General features: G+C 42.9%; 1 non-coding gene across 1 annotated transcript; it reads right to left on the bottom strand.

The window, feature by feature from the left end:
* Nucleotides 1-11,662: 11,662 nt before the first annotated feature.
* LOC150001198 (U6 spliceosomal RNA) lies at nt 11,663-11,768 on the bottom strand. Its single transcript, XR_016513270.1, has one exon. It is a non-coding gene; the product is annotated as a U6 spliceosomal RNA (small nuclear RNA).
* Between the last annotated feature and the right edge of the window lie 495 nt (nt 11,769-12,263).

Raw genomic sequence — 12,263 nt, forward strand, 5'->3', positions numbered from 1 at the left:
CAATGACAGAAATAAGTGACCCTGTTAAAGCTGTGGATGAAGCATTTGCCTCTCTCTCTGGAAGTCAAAGGAAAGCTGAGTACACTTGTATTGAGTCTGGGTCGCCAGAGCATAATTAGGTGCTGAGCACCATTGAAGCTGCTGATCCAAACATAGCTACTCACTGGAGCAAGTCCGCAGCGTTCCTAGCAGCTGTATGCAGTTCATAATTGGGTACTTTCCTACTTTGTTGCAATTAGAATAAATAAGAGGATTTCTTTTTAACCTGGCGGAGATGAAAGTATCCTTCTACCATCTTGCTGCAAAGTTCCATTGACTTTTTGAGTCGGATCCATGATTTAGTCTCCACACTAGCCCTGGGGTGCCTACTAATGGCATCAGGCTGATAAGAGCTGAAGATCAGGAGGAAGCAGCACCCCGGAGGCTTTAATAATATACACACCAGCTTCAGGATGGGGAAAAGTCCATAAAAAATGTAGGACCGTGATGACCTCAGGCTTACCTTTAAACCCCCAGGGAAGTAATCATCCCGGCCTTTCACGAGCTATTCCAGTGAATAGAAATACGGCATCATCTCACTTTATGAGACTAGCGTTACCTTGCTAGCGAACGTGACGGTGACAGGGAGAAAGGGCAATTACAGGCTAATTTAATTCAGGAATCTAAGTGCAAAAACCCTCTACAGAATAATAACAAAAACAAATCCATCAATGTATAAAACACCACACAGAATAAACCTGTTTCATTTCAGGAGTGCAAAATTGGAAGAGCCAACAATGAGATCCTCAGTGCTCTTAAATTGTTAGTCCCCGGAGCAGACAGTGAGACCATGATTCGAGTGTAATTGATTTATTTGGGAGGTTCCAGAACCGCAGCAGAGGAGGGGGAAGCGAGGCAGAGAGCAGAGGACAGAGTGTGCTGTCACGCCAGCTCTCACTGTGGGCTACCCGAGCACCATCCCATGGGGAAACTGAGCAGGCAGTTTAAAAACACACCGCTCAGACCTATCCCCTGCCAAAGGAGAACCCGCAGTATTTAAATGCCGACTCCTGCCAGCCCTTGGTTGAGGGTAGCTGGCCCTGTGGGCAGGAAGAGGAAAGCAGGGTCCATTTCCGGTGCTCAAAGCCTTCCTTGTGCATGGGCAGAGGAGCCTTCTGCAACTTCCAAGAAAAGTCCTTGGGAGAAGGACTGCAGATGTCAGCAGTGGGGAAGCTGAACACCATAAAGAGCTGAGGCTCGTTGGACAAGGACCGCAAGTTTCTGCTACAACGTTTACCGAATAGAAGAGAAAAACACGCCCATACCTCAGTAGATGAAAGAAAGGTGTTTGATGCAATTCAACATCCATTCGTGATTAGAAAGTCTTAGAAAACTAGGAATGAAAAGATCCTTCCTTACCCGGGTAATGGGTACTTTCAAAACTGTTGTGGCAAACTCTATCCTCAGTTATGACCCAAAGAATGTTGTTTTTCCTTTATAGTCACAAAGGAGGAACAAAACAATAAAACCCACCACCCCACATGTATCTACCATATAATAATGTTCTTAGAAACATTTTAATGATCCATAATTAGGGAGAACACACATGACCATTAGTAATAGACTATGTCAATAAAAGGATATACTAGGACTATTTATAGTGTTATGGATAGCTCTTAAAGCCATGATTAGTACTTGATTGATTAAAGACAGAAGGACATACATACGGCAAGAGTCCATCTGACAAAATTTAGGAACGTAAAATTGAATCAGTGTCTGCAGTATGCTAGAAAATGCCTTCCAAAATGAAGAAATATGTCACACCTCGACTTCCTAACACTAACACACAGTGCCACGTTTCACGGGCCTGTTTGGATTTTTGAAAACAGTATGTGCTACAGGCTGGTGTACCGCTCCCACTCATTGATTAGGGACCTGAAAGGCTGCCAGGTTTGAGAGTAAACCAGAGAGGGAAATGGCCTTTATCTGGCGCAGACCATGAAGGAGGAGCACTTCCCCATCAACACGCATAACCGTGCAGGTCCCTGCGGGCGGCTCTAGTCCCTTGGTAATTTCTCTACAAGAAAATCTTGCTGAGAGAAGCACTGTGGTCATCACGAGGCTGTTGTAAGAAAGCCATGCCTTTGGTGGCAAATCACTCATCCCCTTTTAAGAAACCACTTCCCACTGCCCGCTGGTAGAGAGTAAATAAATGTTGGACACCAGGCAATTCTGCGACTTACCAGGACTTCGTGTTGCCTGTAAAGCCTAGCAAAGCACAACGGTCCACCATCCCGTGGGAGTCAGAAGGTGCCCGAGAAGGGCCTGAAGGTACAAATAACTGCATGAAACCTCACGCTCTGTTTTCTGATCCTCAACATGCTACTCATCCTCAGTAAAGCCACGTTAGAGTTTCACGAGGACACATACTAGCTCTCCATAAAAGAGTTTAAATCCAAGTTATGGATAATTCTGGAACCAGAAAATGCTCTTCCCTTAAGAAATCCAGAAGACGTACAAAACTTGAAATATCCAACAACAGATCCCTGATGATCAAAATTGTATATATACATGTTTATACAGATTTAAGGTCTATATCAGCATAAGTAAAGACAATACTCCAAATCACTGGGTAAATATGTGTTCTCTAAGCAAACTTGGAATCATTGATTAATTATTTGGGAAAAAGATTCATGCAAAATAAAGTGAGGAAAGAGTAAATTAAATAACAGTATGTAACTTAAAATTTATGTAGCTAAAAGTCCAAAATCAAAAGAAGACTAAGGGAAAAAGCACTTCAACATACATGATATGCCCAAATCATTATCCTTCCATATTTCTTAAAACTTAGTAAGCAAAAGAAAAAAACCTAAGCTGAGAAAGGGGTAAATAATCAAATTTTTAAGAGAAAAAACAGAGCGAATAATGATGAAAATCTTATATCTCACTAAAAATTTTAAAAAGCAGTAGTAAGACCAACACTTTGTAAACATAAATCTGAATTTGAGGAAAAACGGATGCTCTTCAATGTTATAAAACAAGAAAAATTGTATAAATTATATTCTCAACTAGAGAAGGTAAAAAGAAAAATTCCATGTAAATGAACCAGAGGATAAGGAAAGAGAATAAAGGAAAACAAACAGATAATGAATTCTGTAATAGCAACACCTCAGAGGGAAAATATAAGAGAAAGGTGTTTAAAAAGTAATGAGGCAAAATTCTGAATGAAACAAAACGCGTGGGAGAAAAGAACATGATGAGGCGGAAGGAGAGCGCACGCTCCGACGGGCACAGGCCCCTGTCGTGCGTGCGCGTGACCCTCGGGCAGGCGAGCCGCGGGAGAGCTTAACCTGGCGAGCGGCGATCTCGGTTTCCAACTTCCAGACGCCGCTGTTTGTCACCTGATGGAGACGCGCCGCCTTTCAGAACCAAAAGCGCCAAACGAGCAAAGTGCTAAAGGGCCAGGAAGCAACGCCTCCGTGGAAGGGACTGTTCTGTAAACAGGACGAGCCACCCGGCCGCCTCGGTCCCTGGGCCCGCTGCGCCGGCTTTGGGGACAGCAGCCCCACGCATCGGACCTTTCCGGGGGCACGAGTCCCGGGGCGGCCAGGGCTGTGTTTCATCGGAATCAGCCAGCTGCCCCTGAGCGGCGCGCACGTGGCGGCACCGGCGACGTCTGCGGGCGCGCGTCTCCGGGCGCATTTCCGCTGCGGAATGGGTCCCCGGTCGGAGGCAATGCTGGGCAGGCCGCGCCGGCAGCCCCTCCACCCGAGGGGCGGAGATCCGTGTGCAGGATGTCTGCGTGCTCCAGACAGAGCGGATGGCCGTTCTTCCCACGGCGGAACGCATCCAATGCCATCAACGGCGCCCACCGGGTCTTCCCGGGACAGGTGCCCGGGGAGGGGGTGAGCACTGTTTCTGCTCCGGGCAAGTGCGGCCGCCGAGCCCACGCGAATGTGTTACTGTGAGATGAAACAGGGCGATATCAGGGGAGATTATATAATATGGCTAAGGAAATAATGATCGCCCCCTTGGACACGAAAAATACATGTGACAGAATTCAAAACTCTTTAAAAAACAACTCTTTGTAAACTTTAATTTGAAAGATTCTTCATCAGTGAAATGAATAAAGTCTATCTTAAACCAACAACAAAACGTGATTAACATTTAAACATTGGAAACACTTTGATGAGGCTAAGAAACAGAATCCGTTTCCACTGTCTGATGTTTAACATTGCTCTGATTATCTAGACGGTGCAAAATACAAAAATAAGAAACAAAAGGAAGAACATAATTATCATAATTTGTAGGCAAATAATTATCTGCTATATCTGACATATTTTAGGGCCAGCAATTCACGAAAATATGATAGAAGATAAATATTAATTTACTGAAACAACACTCTCCTCTGTCAGTTAAAATATATAATGGAAAAAGAAGTGCATTCACATTGAGGACACAAATTAAATGAAAATAATAATATCAAGAAAGATGCCAGACCCCAACGAAGGAACAAAAAAGAAACAGAAGGCACAGAAGAAAATTGATCAATTGGAGGCCAAAATGGCAATCTTCCTGCCGCCATGCATTTCCAAATATATCCTAGCGACGTTTTTGTTCTGTTTTAATTTTGATTTTTCAATTTTGCCACATCACTGTAGACTTAACCTTAGAGAAGAAAGTAGGGAAACAGCTACAGCTAATTTTTAAAAACATGAATGGCTAGTTGAAAGGCAGTTTGACAGTTTCTTACGTAACTGAGTATAGTCTTACCACGTGACTCGGAAATGACTCATCTAAATATTTACCCAAGTAAGCTGAAAATGTATGTGCACACAAAATTTTGCACATAAATGGTTATGGAAGTTTTATCCATAATTGCCAAAATATGGAAGTGACCAAGACCGTCCTTCAAAAAGTGAATGGAGAAAGGGGTGTATCCATGCAATAGACCATGATTCAGTGATAAGAAGAAATGAGGGATCAGCCACGAAAAGATGTGTTAGCATATTGCTGAGTGATAAGGAAAGACGACACACAGTATGATTTCAACAATACAACCCCCTGGGAAAGGCAAAGCCGTGGGACAGTGAAGGAGCAGTGGTTGCCAGGTGTTTAGGGGGAGCAGGGAGAGACGACCAGGTGGGGTGCAGGGAAATTTTAGTGCAGTGAAACCAACGTGCATCGCACTGTAACAGGTTAACTGACACTGTACGTTTGTCACAACCCATTGAACTTGACACCAGAAGGAGCGGTCTCAGTTGTATGCTATGGGCTTTAGTTAATAATAGCGTATGGGGATTAATTCACCAGCTGTGGCCGAGGAAGCTCACTAATGGAAGACGTCGGTGGAAGGAGAAATAGTGGGTGAAAGAGAAAGTACGACAGCTCTCTGTACCTTCTGCTCCATTTTCCATAAACCTAGAACTTTCTTAAAAAATGAAAATCTATTAATTTAAAATAAAAAGCTGGCTCAGATGCTTTAAAATATGTCAACATAATTTGCTTTCTTTCAAAAAATGATGAAGACACCCTAACTCCAGACTGGCTCAGCTGAATGGGAGGCAAGAGATTTTGATAGGTTTATAACCATCACTCTGCTATTGTTTATTTGTATGTCTTCCAAATTGAATGCCAATCTTACCAAGTCGTGAGCTCAGTATCTGGAAATAAATCCAGCCAAACAGCCATTAAATCTTCACTCACCAAAATGCAACAAAGACATTTAAAAACTTATACTACTAAGAATGTTATGACAGTAAGTATGCAGAAAAGCTATAATACAAACCATGAACCCTTCAAGTACAACACAGTATGTAGTTCATTGTCTGTACATCGTGCAGAGGGAGAAATTCCTTTGCTTGTGAGATTGCCTTTTGCCTGCATCTCAAGTGCAAAGGTTTGAAAGTGTGAGTCGTAGATCTTCAGGTAGAAGCTAGCGGTACATTTCCTAAGCCCCTTGTGTGTTGCAGCGCTGTCCTCCCAATAGCGGTGCAGGCTCCTGACCGGAGTGGAAATGCTACGCTTGCATGTAAATAAAGAGCAAAGAAGGGGAGGAGCATGCAGAAAGTGTCAGCTGCATGGTTGCTGGCCTTGGAACTGAGCACACTTCTGAGTCACCCTCACGCAGATTTTTCCTAAAGCATCACTTTTGTGTGTGTATCGCTTCAATGACGGTTATGAATAAGGCTGGCGTATCTAAAATATTTTACTAACCTAAGACAGGAATGCCTTGTTTGTTTTTTCATGAGAGCCTCATTTTGTTTTTAAATTGGCAGCAGCAGTACATTTCCTCCTGTCCCTCTGCCCAGAGGCGCCCCTCTTCCCGGCCTGATTGGAATCGTCCCATCACTTAAATGTTTGTTTGTGATGCATCCTTGCATTTTATCATCTGCGATTCGGAGGTAGTGAAGGAAAGTGACTTACACAAGCTTCTAAAATTACACCGAACTGTGGAGACGTTAAATACATCTTCAGACCACAAATCTTTCTGGTGCATATTAATTTGATCCTCCTTCTACGCTTTCAGGGAGGACAGTAAAGAGAGTAACTCACAGAGCTGAGAAGAAGGTGTGCTTGGCGTAAGCGAGTAACGTTACAGAAACAAAATTACGGAAGATAAGGATGTGCTCTTGGCATTAAACAACAATGAAGGGAGCCCTGAGAAACTACTCTTAAAGCATTACTGGAAGAAATTCAACCAAAATTCTTTTTAAAAAAAAAATACTAATTACATTGCTAACGTGAGGACTGAGAGAGATAGCATTTTTGATGCCAATGATAAACTCTCAGCAAAGTAGACTCTGAAATAGACGCTCTTGCTATTCCTTCTCGGTCCAGAGCTGTTCTCTCTAAACGTACGGTGGAAAATGTGGAGACTGGACAGCTTCAAGACTCTTGCTCCCAGGCATCAGCCTATATATGCTTTAGAATGTCTGTGTCGTTATTGTAAGCATCTAATAACTTACGGATGATACAATTACAACTATATATAAACCGTATATTGTAAATAGTTTGGAATTTCAGAAAGTCACATTACCTATGAAACTCGGTTGGACCCCAGTGAATGCATTCGGTGAATGCGTAAGATGAATTTGCTCAAAATTTGCTGATAGAGGATAAATTACATAAACAGGCACCCAGAAGTCTCTGGGACTTCTGACTCCCCTCCCTCTGAGTCTTATCTCACAAGGGTTCTCCCCATCTGGTCCACCACACCCCAATACACTACAACCCACAAACACATGACTCAAGCCTCGGGGCTCCCTGTCCCAGGCTATTTCCAGCAAGCCTCTCCCCAAATGGCATCTGCACCTTTCTCTTCCTTCTGAGAAGGGGCAGGTGTTATGGTAACATGTTATAACATCCATGATCACAATGTGTCCACACGCTCCTCACCACTAACAATGCCATAGGTCTGTGATCAATTGTACACCCAGAGGGGTGTTCCAACAAAGGAAATAAATACAAGTCACAATAAAAGTCCCCTTTTCTCTCCGTTTTCAGCATTTTTATCTCCTGTCTGTCACGTTCCCCTGCTTCTTGGCCTTCCCGCTCTCTGCTCATTATATTCTTTATCCCGAGCTTCCAATGATCTCTCTGGGTTTGTAGGTAAGGTGTCCTTGCTACTTGGTGGGTGTCCTCTTAGGAGTCCCGTTCTCAAGTAAAGCCACAGATGTCAGGGAATTTCAATGGCAAGGCAAGAAGATGGGGAAAGACAGGACTCCAAGACACCGTTTCCTGAGCTTTTATCCATGGTCCTTTCTACAAAACTGACGCCTTTCATCAGAGAAGCAGCATGTCCGCCATGAGCCACTTAACCTTCTGATCCCCCATTTCCTCATCTGTCAGTGGGAATTATGAGCCTGCCCTGCCTAGCCTGCGTGGTGGCTGCAAGAAGCAAATCAGATAATGTCTGGGCTGGGTTTCTGAAGTGCTAATAAAAAGACTAAGTGTCATTTTATCCCCTTCACATGGAAGACAGCCGAAGAGCCCTGGAATTACAAACACCAGATCTCACCTATTACTGTGTGTGTTAATCATGGCAGATAATGCACATCGTTTGAGCTTAAAGTTCTTCCCAACCATGGAGCAAACCAGCAACATCTGTGATTGATTAAACTGGTGTCTGGGTCACACTTACCCAATTTGCAAATAAAATAGCCTTTAATACATCAAAAGAAATACCAAACATGCAAAAGACTGTTTAAAATTTCTCAAAAGTGTTTTCCCTAAGAATACAATACCTTAATATTTTGAGTAAGAAAACCAGTTGTGCCTAGATTAAACTGAAATCTTACTGGAAAGTTCCAAAAGAATGTCTGTGGAGACTGATGGAGACTCATTCCACCCTTAAAGGCTAAAAAGCTTCTGTGAAGGAAGCAATCACTAGAATGAAAAGGCAATCTACAAAATGGAAGAAAATATTTGCAAACCATACATTTTATAAGAGATTAGTATCTCAAATATATAAAGAACTCCTATAATTCAATAGGAAATAAATAAAACTATTTTAAAAACAGGCAAAGAACTGGAACAGACATTTCTCAAAAGAAGACCCACAAATGGCCAATAATTATATGAAAAGATGCTCACCATATACTATTCATGGGGAAATCCAAATCAAAACTACAAGACGGTATCCCCTCCCCCTGTTAGAATGGCTATGAGTTAGAAAAAGAGAAAGAGGTGACAAAGTTGCATAATAACTGGACCCCACTGTTGGTGAAAACGTGAAATGGTTTAGCAGATACAGAAAACGGTAGGAAGGTTCCTCAAAATTTTGAAGTTGAAACTACCGTATCATCCAGCAATTCCATTTCTTGATAGATGTCTAAAAGAGCTGAAACTGGGGTCTTGGAGAGACCACCGCCCTCCCACATTCATTGCAACCTTCTCTATGGTAGCCCAGGGATGGACGCACTCGGTAACCAGGGACCATCCACAGATCAGTGGCTAAGAAAACACCAAACACACACACACACACACACACACACACGCACATATATAATTTAGGTTTGAAGTTGAAGGAACTCTTGCCCATGTGACAACATGCATGAGCCTGGAAGGCACTGTGCTTAAGGGAGATTCGCCAGGCATAGAAGGACAAATAGTGCTCGATTCTACTTATGTACGGAACCAAAATCATCCAATTCATAGAGTCAGAGGATGCACCAGTGCTCGCCAGGGTCTGGGCAGCGGAGGGGGAGGGGGAGCTGTTTCTCAATGGTTGTAAAGTTATGCTCATACAAGACTAGTAAGGTCCAGGGTTCTGCTGTCTGACTCAGTGCCTCTACTTAACAACATAGTATTGTTTCCATCCAGATTGGTTCAGAGAGCATATCTCATGGTGAGTGTTCTTAACACCCACAAACAGACAAAAAGTAACAAAAAAGATAAAACACCAAGGAACAAAAGGAAACCCTGAATAGTGTTGGATATGCCTACAGCCTTGTGTTAATGGTATCGTGGGTGTTTGCATATGTCCGAACATCAGACTATATGCGTCAAGTACATGCAGTTCTTTGTATATCCTTTACGCCCCAATAAAGCTGTTTTTTAAAAAAGAAAATATCTAAAACAAGATGATGTATGAAACTCTGATTCTATTTTATTTCTATTACAAATAGATTCTGTCAGAACCTGAATATAAAATAACCCCTGTCCTCCTTTAAAATGATCACCAGCCACCAGAAGGGCACAGGATGTCCTACTGAATTACGCTGTCAACTGGAAATTAGCAATCGACCTGTGCACCCCTTTTTAATAAGAGCATCCCTGCTGGTATTGATTTATAGGAAGCATTATTTCCTGTTTCAATATGAGTGGTAATAATTTTTCCTCCGAGGCACCTTATGTTTTTAGGAGTTCCTATAACAAATGGGATTTTAACAAGGCAGGAGTGATTTTATGTGATTAGAGGCTGTTCCGTTATGCACTGGTGATTTGTTTAATTGAACATGATCTAGAAGGCTCCAGTATTACAAATACACTTCAGTCACAACTGCTTAGCACGTATCTGAAAACGGAAATGAAATCTGAGGTGACAGAAACATTGGGGCACTTGAAAGTCGTGAACAGAAGAGGCATCCAGGTTTAATTTGGACCCATGTAGAATTCCCCCAAATACCTTCAGTTTCCAAAATTCTCCCATAACCTTGCAGTTTCTTAATAAATATTTAACATGTCCATGAGTCGCTTGTGCTGCGTGGGCATGAGGAGGTGTTAAAACTCCTTGGCCGATACCTATGCTCTGACACCACTCCAATTTTCTGCTCTTACTCAGTGGGCCATCCTCTTTCCGTGTTGTTCTTGTTTCCTTAATCACGTCGGCCACCTGAAAGAGACAGCATCTTTGAAGCAGATAAAAGCATATTTTTACAAAGGCAGATGCCTTCTTAATCTCAAGCTTTCATAAAAGAATATCAACTCTACCCATGAGTCATTGTCAGTGAGGTCATAAGGACTGGCCCTTTTTAGAAGCGTAGATTAGGTATGCGCCACGCTACGTGTTGGGGTGCACGACCTTGAAGTCATTGCTACCTGGCATTGCCCCAAAGCTTTGTGGAGGTAATCCACACTACAGGAAATAATTGCCATCTTCCTCTGCTGATTTTTGTCATTCATGTCTAAGTCAAAAAAAATAATAATGATCTGAGAGCCGGATACCAGGACCACATCCCACTGGGCACGAGAATTCCTGTCCTCCTTCTGGTTCACTTCAGTGCAACGGCACAGACATGTGACGATGTCAGTGTGAAAAGGATGCTGTAAACAAGCCCAGAGAGCCTGCACCAAGGATGCGGTCCAGGATGCTTTCCCGTACAGCATGCAGCCTCCGCCCCGAAGAGGGAGTCCTCCTTGCCGCTCGTAGAAGACTAGATGTACATCTTCGGAAAATTTGGGGTTTTTTCCAGAAAACTAAATTATGTAATTAATAGATTTTCCTTTTGCTTTGCCTGCTGAAAAACTTATAACGGACCCAGTTCATTCAATTTTGCCTCATTCTTGGCACCACTTTATGTTCGCCATTTTATTTTTATTTTTGACACTCTTTTTTCTCTTTTCTTGATTCATTGTTTTCTATTACAGCTGTCCCACTTTTCCCTCATTGCTCCCCCCCACCCAGCCCACCCCTCTCCCGCAGTCAATCCCCACCCCGTTGTCCATGTCCATGGGCCATTTATTCTAGTTCCTTGTCTAAAACCCTTCCTCGTCTTTCCCCCCTTCTGCCCCTCCCCCTCCCCCTGGGTCACTGTCAGGCTGCTCCTTGTTCACATGCCTCTGGTTCAGTTTTGCTCTTTTGTTTGTGTTGCTCTTTAGTTTCCTGTATTGGGTGATATCACAGGGTATTTGTCTTTCTCTGCCTGGCTTATTTCCTAAGCATAATTCTCTCTAGTTCCATCCATGCTGTCACAAATGGCAGGAATTCTTTCTTTCTCTCTGCTGCGTAGTATTCCATTGTGTAAATGCACCACAGTTTTTTGATCCACTCATTTACTGATGGGCACTTAGGCTGTTTCCAGCACTTGGCTATTGTAAACAGCGCTGCTATGAACATAGGGGTACAGAGGTTCTTTTGAATTAGGGTTTCAGGATTCTTCAGGTACAATCCTAGCAATGGAATTGCTGAGTCAAAAGGCAGTTCCATTTTTAGTTTTTGAGGAAATTCCACACTGTTTTCAAAAATATGGAATGTTTCAGGAATTTGCATGCCATCCTTGCACGGGGGCCACGCCTATCTTCTCCGTATCATTCCAACGTTAGTGTATGTGCTGCGAAGCACGCACGACCCTCCACTTTCAACATTGATCTTTTACTTGGATTTTACTTTTCTCTGAAGCTTCCATAAATCTTTTACAGACAAAGATGTGGCGTGTGTAAATAGTCGGGTCAGGTGTCTGGCCTCAGGCAGAACGCTCTGCCCACCTGAATCTGTTCACACTTTACAGACACATCTTCCCGGAAAACCCAAATAGAAAGCACTCTCCACATCTTATTCTGTGTGCTTTCAATTCTTACAAAACAAGACAGCAGAATGAAATTGCATCAACGCAGCGAGAGGGAAGTTTGCTGACCACCACACGCAGCGTTTGTGAGACAGTCAGGAGAAAAATCTTTAAGGAAGAAAAATTGCTGAGACCTGTTCATTTGTTCTGGTTATGTGAATAAAAGATGGTCTCTGTTGCATAATTCCCTGGAGGATCCTGACTCTGAGTTTTCCTCCAGGAGATTCTACAGTGGTTGGCAGAAACATGATGAGATGGGGGATTGACTTAAATCTT

Source organism: Furipterus horrens, unplaced genomic scaffold (genome assembly GCF_987537825.1).
Source record: "Furipterus horrens unplaced genomic scaffold, mFurHor1.1.pri manual_scaffold_9, whole genome shotgun sequence".
Classification (NCBI taxonomy): Eukaryota; Metazoa; Chordata; class Mammalia; order Chiroptera; family Furipteridae; genus Furipterus; species Furipterus horrens.